Source organism: Dendrobates tinctorius, unplaced genomic scaffold (assembly GCF_039654945.1).
Source record: "Dendrobates tinctorius isolate UK_male_01 unplaced genomic scaffold, ASM3965494v1 ptg000173l, whole genome shotgun sequence".
Classification (NCBI taxonomy): domain Eukaryota; kingdom Metazoa; phylum Chordata; class Amphibia; order Anura; family Dendrobatidae; genus Dendrobates; species Dendrobates tinctorius.
In genome coordinates this window covers 9,488,587-9,500,986 of record NW_027361840.1, presented here as the reverse complement: position 1 = coordinate 9,500,986, position 12,400 = coordinate 9,488,587, and the positions used below count along the sequence as shown (strand labels likewise).

At 52.8% G+C, this 12,400-nt stretch overlaps 1 protein-coding gene across 1 annotated transcript in view; it reads left to right on the top strand.

The window, feature by feature from the left end:
* The first annotated feature begins 5,338 nt into the window (after positions 1–5,338).
* The window catches only part of SCAP (SREBF chaperone), a 33,721-nt gene continuing 26,659 nt past the window's right edge, over positions 5,339–12,400 (top strand). Inside the window, exon 1 of the mRNA XM_073551191.1 lies at positions 5,339–5,494. The gene's annotated coding sequence lies outside the window, so the exon portion shown is untranslated. The remainder of the gene's footprint in view (positions 5,495–12,400) is intronic.

Sequence of the window (12,400 nt, the reverse complement as noted above, 5' to 3'; positions counted from 1 at the left end):
AGGGTCAACAACCGCTCTTTTTCCAGATCGGAGCATATAGATGCCATCACCACCCCTTTTGGAAGAATAGGTACCAGTTCACACTTATCGCGCTGCTTTTCTGGGGGGAGGAGATATGTCATCCGCCTTAATGTTCTTGCTCCCTGGCCTATATGTGACAAAAAAGTTAAACCTGGTAGAGTACAATGCCCATCTTACCTGCCGAGATGTTAGAAGTTTTGCCGATTCCAAGTATACCAGATTCTTATGATCTGTGATTACCGACACTGGGTGAACCGCTCCCTCCAAAAAAATGACGCCACTCCTAAAAAGCCCATTTGATTGCTAAAAGTTCCCTGTTACCAATGTCATAATTTCTTAGCCAGTGACAGTTTTTTAGAAAAATACACCCATTTACCAGGAGACACACCTGTCACAACGCAGCCCCCACTCAGACGCATCGACTTCAATGATAAAAGGCTGAGAGACGTCAGACTGTATAAGGATCGGCGCAGAAGAAAAACACCTCTTCAACTTATCAAATGCCTCCCTGGCAGGACTGGACCACTTGGACAAGTCCGTCCCCTTCTTGGTCATATCTGTGAGAGGTTTATCTACTACTGAAAAGTTTTTGATGAACTTCCGGTAGTAGTTGGCGAAACCTAAAAACTTTTGTAACGTCTTCAAATCCTCAGGATGATCCCACTCAAATACCGCCCGGACTTTCGCCGGATCCATGTGAAAACTGGTGGATGATAACACATATCCTAGGAAAGGGATCTCCTCAACCGAGAACATACTCTTCTATGGTTTGACATATAATTTATTGTCGCTGAGTATCTAAGACCTGCCTGACATGTACCTGATGGGACTCAAGGTCAGGTGAATAAATTAATGTCATCCAGATAGATAACCACAAATCTGCCTACCAGGTAACTAAAGACGTCATTTATAAAGTGCTGAAAGACGGCGTGAGCGTTTGTCAACCTAAATGGCATCACCCGGTTCTCATAGGGTCCCTCGGGCATATTGAACACCGTCTTCCACTCATCCCCATCTAGACACGGGTGAGAGCAGACCCTCTTCTAGCACATAACAGTCCAGCACCTCAGTGAGTCTGGGGAATAAGGGGCAGGAGTGTGGATGATAAGGCGGGAGTGTGGGGAATAAGGGGGCAGGAGTGTGGGGAATAAGGGGTGGGAGTGTAGGGAATAAGGGGCAGGAGGGCGGAGGATAAGTGCGGGGAATAAGGGGCGGGAGTGCGGGGAATAAGGGGCGGGAGTGCGGGGAATAAGGGGCTGGAGTGTGGAGAATAAGGGGCAGGAGTGTGGGGAGTAAGGGGCAGGAGGGCGGAGGATAAGTGCGGGGAATAAGGGGCGGGAGTGCGGGGAATAAGGGGCTGGAGTGTGGAGAATAAGGGGCAGGAGTGTGGGGAGTAAGGGGCAGGAGGGCGGAGGATAAGTGCGGGGAATAAGGGGCGGGAGTGCGGAGAATAAGGGGCGGGAGTGCGGGGAATAAGGGGCGGGAGTGCGGGGAATAAGGGGCGGGAGTGCGGAGAATAAGGGGCGGGAGTGCGGAGAATAAGGGGGCAGGAGTGTGGAGAATAAGGGGCAGGAGTGCGGAGAATAAGGTGCAGGAGTGTGGAGAATAAGGGGCGGGAGTGTGGACAATAAGGGGGCAGGAGTGCGGAGAATAAGGTGCAGGAGTGTGGAGAATAAGGGGGCAGGAGTGCGGAGAATAAGGGGGCAGGAGTGCGGAGAATAAGGTGCAGGAGTGTGGAGAATAAGGGGCAGGAGTGTGGAGAATAAGGGGCCGGAGTGCGGAGAATAAGGGGCGGGAGTGTGGGGAACAGGGGCGTATCTAGGGGGGGCAGCCGGGGCAGTTGCCCCGGGCGCCGCCGGCAGGGGGCGCATTCCGGGCCGCCTAATGTAGCGGTCTGCCGCCCCCCCCCCCGGCCTGAGAGTCAGCGGTTCTCTGTGTCAGCTGTCAAGCTGACAACCGGCACAGAGAAGGTGCGCGTGCCGGCTCCCAGGGAACAATTGTACTGGCGTCTGTATAGACGCCAGTACAATTGCAGCTCTGACTGCCGGGCCAGAGTGACGTCAGCAGCGTGACATGTCATATGATCACGCTGCTGACGTCACTCCCCGGCGCCCAGAGCGAACGCTCAGCGCTGGTGGTAAGTGTGCTCCAATGTGGAGCTGAAGAAACCACCGAAGATGGGAGATGGGGTGGTGTTAATGTGTGGCGATGGGGGTTAATGAGTGAGGATGGGGTTAATGTGTGTGGGGGGGTTAAAGAGTGGGGATGGGGTTAATGTGTAGTGGGGTAAGAATGGGGATGGGGTTAATGTGTAGTGGGGTAAGAGTGGGGATGGGGTTAATGAGTGGGGGGTTAATGAGTGGGGGGTTAATGTGTGTGGGGGTTAAAGAGGGGATGGGGTTAATGTGTTGGGGGTTAATGTGTGGGGGTGGGGGTAATGTGTGTGGGGTTAATGAGTGGGGATGGGGGTTAATGTGTGGCGGGTTAATGAGTGGGGATTAATGAGGGGATGGGGGTTAATGAGTGGGGATGGGGTTAATGTGTAGTGGGGTTAATGAGGGGATGGGGGTTACTGTGGGGATGGGGGTTAAAGAGTGGGGATGGGGTTAATGAGTGGAGGGTTATTGAGTGGGGATGGTGGTTAATGTGTGGTGGTTAAAGAGTGGGGATGGGGTTAATGTGTGGGGGGTTAAAGAGTGGGGATGGGGTTAACGTGGGGGGATTAATGAGTGGGGATGGGGGTTAATGTGGGGATGGGGTTAATGTGTGGGGGGTTAATGATTGGGGATGGGGGTTAATGAGGGGATAGGGGTTAATGAGTGGGGATGGGGTTAATGTGTAGTGGGGTTAATGAGTGGGGATGGGGGTTACTGTGTGTGGGGGGTTAAAGAGTGGGGATATGGGGGTTAATGTGTGGGGGGATTTGGAGTGGGGGATACATAATGTGTTGGGGGATTTGGGAGTGGGGATGGGGGTTATTTAATGTGTGGGGGATTTGGAGTGGGGATGGGGTTAATGTGTGGGGGATTTGGAGTGGGGATGGGGTTAATGTGTGGGGGATTTGGATTGGGGGGTACATAATGTGTGGGGGGATTTGGGAGTGGGGATGGGGGTTATTTAATGTGTGTGAGGGATTTGGGAGTGGGGATGGGGGGATTTAATGTGTGTGGGGAGATTTGAGGACACAGAGTATGTATGAGGAAACAGTATGGGGGTTGGGTGCAGACAGTATGGGGAGCGAACAGGTTAATGTATGTGGACACAGTATGGGGAGTGAGGGTGATGGGATGTGTGCAGACACAGTATGGGGAGTCAGGGGTATGTGTGAGCAGACAGTATAGAGAGTGAGGGGGTAAATATATGAGGAGACAGTATGGTGAACAGGAGGGATGTTAGAGGAGACAGTATGAGGAGGGAGGGGACTAGTGTGAGGAGACATTATAGTGCAAATATTTTTATTAGGGGCATTATAATGACACTTCTATCTTTAAGGGCATCGTGTGATTTGCTGCAGAAGACCGGAGAAGATGGAAGTCTGCAGAGACGGCTGGTGATGAGAAGACTCATCATGGGGTCTGGACAAGAAGAAGAAAACAAGGAGAACGACTCCAGAGATGACGTCATCTATAAGGTACCTGAATGTAAATGTTATTTGTGATACTGACTAATTCTCATGTTTTTATTTGTTAGGAGCATTACAGGGGTTGTCCAGGTTTGTGCTGAGTCTGCAGACATTCTATGTGACTGCAGACTTCTGAATTCTCACAGTGCTCACTGAACGCTGTCAGGATTCTCTCGTGCTGGTAATTTACATACATGCGGTCACATGCTGACTAGACGTGTGTGGCCTCACTCAATGAATATGAACGGAGCGGGGCCGGGCACGTCTAGTCGGAATGTGGCCAGAAGTATATAAATCACATACTTGTGCTGACATGACCGTACATCAGCAAGGGAGAATCCTAAAAGTGTGCCATGCATTCACATGGACGCTTCACTCATATGCGATTTTCATACTTGACAATGAGCTTCTCTTCCTGCTTTCAGTTTTTTACTGAACATTGAGAGCATTAGGGAGAGCAGCTCGTGGGTACATGGCTAAGTGTGCAAGTCGCATATGTACTTGATGTGGGGTGGGGGTGCCGAACTAAATTCTTGCCCCGGGTGCCAGGAAGCCTAGATACGCCTCTGGTGGGGAATAAGGGGCGGGAGTGCGGAGAATAAGGCTGGGTTCACACGTAGCGGAACTCTCGCGGAAATTACAGTGAGAATTCCGGAATTCCATTCCGCGGGAAAATTGCATTTTCAATTCCCGCGATTTTCCCGTGGAAAAACTAGCATTTTGCACGCGTAATTAGATTGCAGAATGCTAGCGTTTTCCAAGTGATCTGTAGCATCGCTTGGAGAACTGATTGACAGGCTGGTCACACGCGTCAAACATAGTGTTTGACGAGTGTGACCAACTTTTTACTACTGAGGCGGCCTGTGCGGCACCAATAGTAAAAGATAGAATGTAAAAAATAATAATAAAAAAAATATATTGTTATTCTCACCTTCCGTCGTCCCGCGCAGCCTTCCCGCCTCTCTCCACGCTCCTGGTCCCAGTAATCCTTTGCGACAATTACCGCGATGACGTCTGTTCTCGCGGGATCGCAACGTCTCGCGGTCATTCACGATGACGACGCGCGAATGACCGCGAGACTTCGCGATCCTGCGAGAACGGACGTCATCGCGGTAATTGTCGCAAAGGATTACTGGGACCAGGAGCGTGGAGAGAGGCGGGAAGGCTGCGCGGGACATAGGAAGGTGAGAATAACAATATATTTTTATTTTAAATTCTATTTTTTACAGGGATATGGTACCCAAAGCCCGGAGGACAGTCTCCTCTCCTCCGGACCGTGGGTACCATCCGCAATTGTTCTGCTTACTTTCCGCATGGTGTGCACAGCCACATGTGGAAAGTAAGCAGAACAATGCATTCCTATGGGTGCGGGATCGCCGCGGTTCCACAAAATTAATGAGCATGCTGCGTTTTTTACCGCAAAGAGATTCCGCCGCGGTAAAAACCGCAGTATTAGCATAGCATTGCGGAATCCCATAGGAATGCATGGGGTGTGGGGAATAAGGGGGAAGCAATGGGAATATTGAGGTGTAAAAGAAACTTATTGTTTTTGTCAATAAAATGTAACAGCTCAGTTCTCTTTGTGGCCGCTAGGCGTCGCTGCTGCCGCCGCTATCTCCCTGTAGCAGCAGGTGTCTGGTGCGCTTCCCCCTCCGGCCTGTGGGCGCCGCTGTGGCTGAGCATATCTAGCGGTGACAGCCGAGCTCGGGGGCGTCGCCGGGTGAGAGGGGAAGGGTCGGGGGTTGAGAGGCGGCACGGAGCCGTGTGTGCCGGACACTACCACTCCGTCCCCGCTCTGTGGATACGGTTCCAGTGCAGGATCAGTCGCGGTGCCACTAACGTCGCTCACAGGTAATATCACCTCACACCATGTGACGTCACACCCCACGCTGCATGACGCAATACCTGTAATGTACGAGACGTAGTGGCGTCATCACAGACCAGGACAGTGGTAAACCTTCCCTTATATGGGGAGGGCTCTGGGGGTCTCTCTCATACATTGTGTGGGGAGGGCTCTGGGGGTCTCTCTTATACATTGTGTGGGGAGGGCTCTGGGGGTCTCTCTTATACATTGTGTGGGGAGGGCTCTGGGGGTCTCTCTTATACATTGTGTGGGGAGGGCTCTGGGGGTCTCTCTTATACATTGTGTGGGGAGGGCTCTGGGGGTCTCTCTTATACATTGTGTGGGGAGGGCTCTGGGGGTCTCTCTTATACATTGTGTGGGGAGGGCTCTGGGGGTCTCTCTTATACATTGTGTGGGGAGGGCTCTGGGGGTCTCTCTTATACATTGTGTGGGGAGGGCTCTGGGGGTCTCTCTTATACATTGTGTGGGGAGGGCTCTGGGGGTCTCTCTTATACATTGTGTGGGGAGGGCTCTGGGGGTCTCTCTTATACATTGTGTGGGGAGGGCTCTGGGGGTCTCTCTTATACATTGTGTGGGGAGGGCTCTGGGGGTCTCTCTTATACATTGTGTGGGGAGGGCTCTGGGGGTCTCTCTTATACATTGTGTGGGGAGGGCTCTGGGGGTCTCTCTTATACATTGTGTGGGGAGGGCTCTGGGGGTCTCTCTTATACATTGTGTGGGGAGGGCTCTGGGGGTCTCTCTTATACATTGTGTGGGGAGGGCTCTGGGGGTCTCTCTTATACATTGTGTGGGGAGGGCTCTGGGGGTCTCTCTTATACATTGTGTGGGGAGGGCTCTGGGGGTCTCTCTTATACATTGTGTGGGGAGGGCTCTGGGGGTCTCTCTTATACATTGTGTGGGGAGGGCTCTGGGGGTCTCTCTTATACATTGTGTGGGGAGGGCTCTGGGGGTCTCTCTTATACATTGTGTGGGGAGGGCTCTGGGGGTCTCTCTCATACATTGTGTGGGGAGGGCTCTGGGGGTCTCTCTCATACATTGTGTGGGGAGGGCTCTGGGGGTCTCTCTCATACATTGTGTGGGGAGGGCTCTGGGGGTCTCTCTCATACATTGTGTGGGGAGGGCTCTGGGGGTCTCTCTCATACATTGTGTGGGGAGGGCTCTGGGGGTCTCTCTCATACATTGTGTGGGGAGGGCTCTGGGGGTCTCTCTCATACATTGTGTGGGGAGGGCTCTGGGGGTCTCTCTCATACATTGTGTGGGGAGGGCTCTGGGGGTCTCTCTTATACATTGTGTGGGGAGGGCTCTGGGGTTTTCTGTGACTTTTCACCCCTCCCCCATCAGTAATCTTTTATTATCCCCCATAATGCATCATTTCCGGTGATTTGCTTTAGCTCCTCTTCCCTCCTAATCCAGAGCTGCGTTCATAATTCTGCCTGTAAATGGAAGCGATCAGCCAGCGTGTTTTCCTGGCAGCTAACCTTCCCTGATGTGAGGGGATGCTGCTGCTCTGATGCTTGGCGTCCTGTGGGTGATGAGGGTGATGGTCGTCCCTGGGACATTCGCTCTTGTATCTGAGCCCGACCTTGGGGAGAAGCAGCAGACGCCGCTCGGCCTCCGATTATCGCTTCCCCTCGGACCTCGTCACGTTTTTCTTACTTTCGCCTCCTGATTATAAATCTGACCATGAAGCTTCAGTTTCTTTGTTTCTATATCGGAGACTTTTCCTTTTTCTGCTACAGATAACGTTAAAAAAAATTCAGAACTTTGAACAATTATTACTTTTGTAAATGTGAAGATGCAGAATATTTTATGACAATCTTTTAGTATTTTTTTAGTGGAAACTTGGGAACAATCCCAATACGTAACACACGTCTGAGCACCACCGCGAGTTATAGTCAGTCACACACATTGCTCTACGGCATTTCTCCACATTCAGTGCCGATTCTTTTGCTCGTCTCTCGTCCTCCTCTTACAATCGTCCAGCAGTGGTCGGCAGCATTGATGGACGCCGTTTTCCTTGCTATCTTTTCTCCATAGCCGCAGTATCTTGGTGACGTTTCTCGCTGCGCTTGCCGCTCGCTGCGCTGCAGTTTGGTGGAACAAAGTCTAGATGTGAATGTAGGAAATGATTCTTTGTTACAGCCAAGATTCTTCCATGTTTTCCGGAGATTTTCCACCAACTCTTCGTAGTTATCTGCTCTTGAGTTCCCACTAATGTGAATACGACCTGTGCAGCTTTTTCTTGCCCTGGATCAAACGGAGAAACTCCTCATCTTGAACAAGTTCAGGAATCTGAGGTCCAGTAAAGACTCCTTCCTTTATCTTTGCTTCTCTCAACCTTGGAAATGCATCAATGAGATTCCTGAATGCTGTTTAGGGATGAGCGAGCGCGCTCAGGTAGCGGGTTATCCTGGCGTGCTTACTGCTGTAGCCGGGAGCCTGCGAGCTCGGCCTTGCTGCTGTAGCCGGGAGCCTGCGAGCTCGGCCTTGCTGCTGTAGCCGGGAGCCTGCGAGCTCGGCCTTGCTGCTGTAGCCGGGAGCCTGCGAGCTCGGCCTTGCTGCTGTAGCCGGGAGCCTGCGAGCTCGGCCTTGCTCCTGGGAAGATCAAAATCTCTAACACGATGGTTCCGTTTACTTTGTATTATAAGTTGTGGTGCAGCTCAGGTTGCTAACAAAGTCTGGAGCTTGAGAGAAAGACGCTTCAAGACACCAAGCGCCCTCTTCTTCCTCACTTGACTCTATTGAAAATGTTTCTAGCGCTTTGGAGCCTGCAGCTCTTCTGTAGGTGGTGCTGGGTGTGTTGCAGATGGAAGGGTCGGCTCCTGTAACGTCCTCCTGGGGGACACTGTCAAGAACACTAACGGGTGGTGTGACCGGTGGGCCGGCTGAAGCCTAGATGGCCTGTTCCCTGCAGCCACTGTTTAAGATCCGCCGCTCGTCTGATCTCTTATTCTCCAGCTAAGATACAGGTTGTCGGCTTTTCTTTATCATGGGAGTCAAGTTTCGTGTTTGTAGCAAAAAGTCTCCACTTTGTGAATGCGAGAAAGAGGCAGATCTGAAACCACTCCAGAAAGGTGTAAGTCTGCCAGTAACTCCGAAAGCTGCGGCCGTTACACCGAGCATTGATGGGAGGGCGGCAGGTGATGCCGTGGAGATGGCGGTTTGTGATTGGTCGCCCCCAGAATGATAGAAGACTGAAGGATCAATAGAATAAATAGATGAGATACGAACGAGGCAATAATAAGGAGGAAATAATAGCCACAATGTTTCTGTTGGCAGCATGAAAGCGTCACAAGTGATCACAGGATCCTCTGGATCCTGAAGATTACAGCCAATCAGCAGATGGGAGCGTCGGATTCATTTTCAGCACAAGATGAGTTAAGTTCAAGTGTTCTCGTCTCTGCCCCCATTTGCTCGTGTAGTGGGGCTACTAGCGGCTCCCGGCGCTGCCCCGTGGCCTCCCCAGGTGATTACCAGTATATCGTTATCTTTCGGGGGGTTTGTGGGAAACTTGAGGAGACTGCAGTGCGGCCCGCCATTGTTTCGCTTCATGCGCAGCTCTGTTCATCCTCTGCCTTCTGGTTCGTGAACAGAACCCCAGGTCTGTAGTGGGACTGACACCTCAGTAACGGGGGAGGGGACCGCTGTTCGGGGTTATTCTCATATTTGGCAGTTATCTCCTATCCATGAGATGTGGATCGCTTCCCAATCGTGGGCTCTGACCACTGTGACCCCCATTGATCCCGAGAGCGGGGCTCTGACTGCTGTGACCCCCATTGATCCTGAGAGCGGGGCTCTGATGAGCGGTGGTTGATCATGCGCACTGCCGCTCCATTCGTTTTTCAGGGGGTCCTGAGGACCAGCCGACTGCAGGGCTCTGCTGTGTCCGGTGGTCCCATAGAGAATGAAGGGAGCCACAGTTCTCGTGCTCGACTCCGACCCCATGAAGTTATCACCTATCCCATGGAGTTGTGGCTTTTTCGCTGGTTGTTGTTTCTTCCTGTGATACTTTTCGGCTAATCTTTCATGTGCCACATATAATAATTTGGGTGGTGGACGCTGCTCCCGTGGGGGTCTCTGCCCATGTCTCAGCTGGTGGTATCACAGGGAGAGACTGCCTCATCAGTGCTCAGGGCCCCTGTTTTCTTCCTGTGGGTATGTGACTTGTATCCTGCACTGATACAGTGTAACGACTCATAAGCACTGGAAATGCTGGATTCAGAGGGGAAAAGTGGCCGCCCGGTACATTTGGAAGAGGGAAAAAGCGGCGCCCGGTGCATTCGGCGGAGGGGAGAAGCGGCGCCCGGTGCATTCGGAGGAGGGGAGAAGCGGCGCCCGGTGCATTCAGAGGAGGGGAGAAGCGGCGCCCGTTGCATTCGGAGGAGGGGGTGAAGCGGCGCCCGTTGCATTCGGAGGAGGGGGAGAAGCGGCGCCCGTTGCATTCGGAGGAGGGGGAGAAGCGGCGCCCGTTGCATTCGGAGGAGGGGGAGAAGCGGCGCCCGTTGCATTCGGAGGAGGGGGAGAAGCGGCGCCCGTTGCATTCGGAGGAGGGGGAGAAGCGGCGCCCGTTGCATTCGGAGGAGGGGGAGAAGCGGCGCCCGTTGCATTCGGAGGAGGGGGAGAAGCGGCGCCCGTTGCATTCGGAGGAGGGGGAGAAGCGGCGCCCGGTGTACTGATCATTCTCTCGGTGACTGCGCCCAGGGCTCTAGCTTCCCATGGGATTGTAGCGCAGCTGGGACCCCTATATACAGGTGGCTCCATTCCCCCCTGGTCACACAGAGGGTTGTGTTCTGGAGCAGGATCCGCAGTGCAGCTCGGCTGACCTCTCCGTACAGGAGCTGCGGCACCGCCATGTCCTGGGATACAGGCGGCTCTGTCACTTAGTCGCAGGCCTTCCCCTCCCCCAGCTCTGCAGGTCACGTGACTCCGGAGACTTTCCATACAATTTTCCTAGGACAGGCAGCATGTGTTTATATCCCGGCCTGTAATAGACAGAGCACAGTGTCAGTATGGCCCATCCATGGAGAGCGGGGTGTGTGCGGGGGCTCGAGTACAGACTGCACCCCCTGTGTTCCACCGGAGCGCTCACAATCACATCACCATGGAACGCTGCTTGTCGTCGTCTCTGAATGTTACAGGTCACGGCTCTTCCTATTTGTGTGGGTCCGGGGTCAGTAAATCATTTTCTAAAGTCTCCTGAATAACTAGGAAAATGGTGTAAATCACATAAAGTAAATGGTGATAATGAAGCGGATGGCCGGTGTGCCCCCCTCGTGTGGCCAGTGCAGCCCCTTCCCTCTAGTGGCCGGTGTGACCCCCAAGTGTGGCCAGTGCAGCCCCTTCCCTCTAGTGGCCGGTGTGACCCCCAAGTGTGGCCAGTGCAGCCCCTTCCCTCTAGTGGCCGGTGTGACCCCCAAGTGTGGCCAGTGCAGCCCCTTCCCTCTAGTGGCCAGTGCAGCCCCTTCTCTCTAGTGGCTGGTGTGCCCAGTGCAGCCCCTTCCCTCTCGTGGCTGGTGTGCCCCCCTCTCGTGGCTGGTGTGCCCCCCTCTCGTGGCTGGTGTGCCCCCCTCGTGTGGCCAGTGCAGCCCCTTCCCTCTCGTGGCCGGTGTGACCCCCAAGTGTGGCCAGTGCAGCCCCTTCCCTCTCGTGACCGGTGTGGTCAACGCATCCCTTTACCTCGCGTGGCCGATGTGCCCCCCTGACATGGCCAGCACAGCCCCTTCCCTTGTCTCTTTCATCCTTAATACTATATGATGTTCTCCATGCTGCTGCTTCCTTTTATTGGTTTCTTATCCAGTTGGTGAATATACAGCTGCAGTGCTCAGCCCTGCTGTATAATGTCCTCCAATGCTGCTATTCTTAGACTGTGTGCACACGTAGATTTTGGTCCTGTGGATTTTTTTGCGTGGATTTGTAAAAATCCGCAGGTAAAATCTCAGGTCAAAAGTGCGGTTTATCTGCGGATTAGCCTGCGGTTTCACACCTCTACAATGGATAAGGTGTGAAACCGCTGCGGATTCCGCACAAAGAATTGACATGCTGCGGATTTGAACCAGCAGCAAATCCACGCGGAAAAATCTGCAGCATGTGCACTGCGTTTCTCAGTTTAACATTGAAAACAATGGTACTGTACAACGTATCTAAATCTGCTGTGGACCCGCAGCTCCTGAAACGCTGCAGATCCGCAGCAGAATCCACACCGTGTGCACATAGCCTTAGTGTTTTATCTCGCCTCAGTGCTAGAGTCACAGCTACACTGCTCAGCAGCTTTTTAAGAATTGTTTTATATTGCATGATGCTTTCACAGTCAAACTGGTCAGTGCTAATGTGTAATGCCCTGCATGCTGCTGCTGCTACTTTCTAGTAAGTGTTTAATCTCACCTCACTGGTGGATTCACAGCCACACTGCTCAGTACTGCTGTATAATATCCCCCTGATGCTGCTGCTGCTTCTGAGCATGTACTACGTACAGACAGGAGAGCAGGAATCCCTCATAACTGTGTGTGCCGTTTACGTGAGGCATCATAGTCTGCACCCAGTAACTCAGAGACAACTGCTGATGTATCTGTGTTATGGGATTGGCGTGTGCCTGGCGTGTTTACACGTATGAGGTGCAGTGTGGACCGGAGCGTGAGAGCAGTGCAGATTCTTTACTCCTCTCTAGATGGCGTAGTGCCGGTTATATGTTGTGCTGCAGTCCCATGCAAAGTGCTCGCTGCAGTTGTAGTGATTTATGCGGTAAGTGCAGATCCATGACGTACACTGCACTGACCGGGCACAGTTACTGGTTGCTGGGCAGCCACAGCCGTAATGCTGTACACGACCCAAGGCCATTCATCATAGTGTCCTTCGGGCTTCTTAATTAACACTAGAAGGCTCTGGATTTTACTGTC